Genomic DNA, 516 nt, shown 5'->3' with positions numbered 1-516 from the left:
ATAATAAATTTTTTATATATAATTATTTTATATTATTTTATATTTCAAACAATAACGACTCGAACACGAACGAACGCATCACTGTTCGTGTTTGGTTCGTTTAACTAACCGAACGAAAAAAATTTGTTCGCGTTTGTCTCGTTTACTTATCGAACGAATTGAACACGAACTCATTGACGAACCGAATACGAACTGTTCGCGAACAACGAGCTTTTTTGACAGCCCTACTTGTTAGCTTAACGAGCCACTTTTATATATATATATATATATATACATACATACATACATACATACATACATAATGCTGCAAGCCTTGACCTGTAAGTTTTTTTAGTTCAAGTGTTCGATTTCATCGTGACACGGGAGCTCTGGAATTTTAGACACATGATGCGTGCTCTCATCATAGGGCCAAAAAATGTATGAGAATTCGATATTTGGACCTTTGCCATATATCAATTTTCTTATATATATATATATATATATACATATATATATATATATATAGAAATATAGAAG

The 516-nt window shown here is 31.0% G+C and overlaps 1 protein-coding gene across 1 annotated transcript in view; it reads left to right on the top strand.

Moving 5' to 3' along the window:
* Positions 1-516, top strand: part of LOC110024111 — a 3,161-nt gene that overhangs the window by 1,717 nt on the left and 928 nt on the right. The gene's annotated exons all lie outside the window — the stretch shown is intronic.

This window comes from Phalaenopsis equestris, unplaced genomic scaffold (assembly GCF_001263595.1).
Source record: "Phalaenopsis equestris unplaced genomic scaffold, ASM126359v1 Scaffold000247, whole genome shotgun sequence".
NCBI lineage: Eukaryota > Viridiplantae > Streptophyta > Magnoliopsida > Asparagales > Orchidaceae > Phalaenopsis > Phalaenopsis equestris.
Note: the sequence above shows the minus strand (reverse complement) of the source record. Positions and strands in the feature narration are given on the sequence as shown.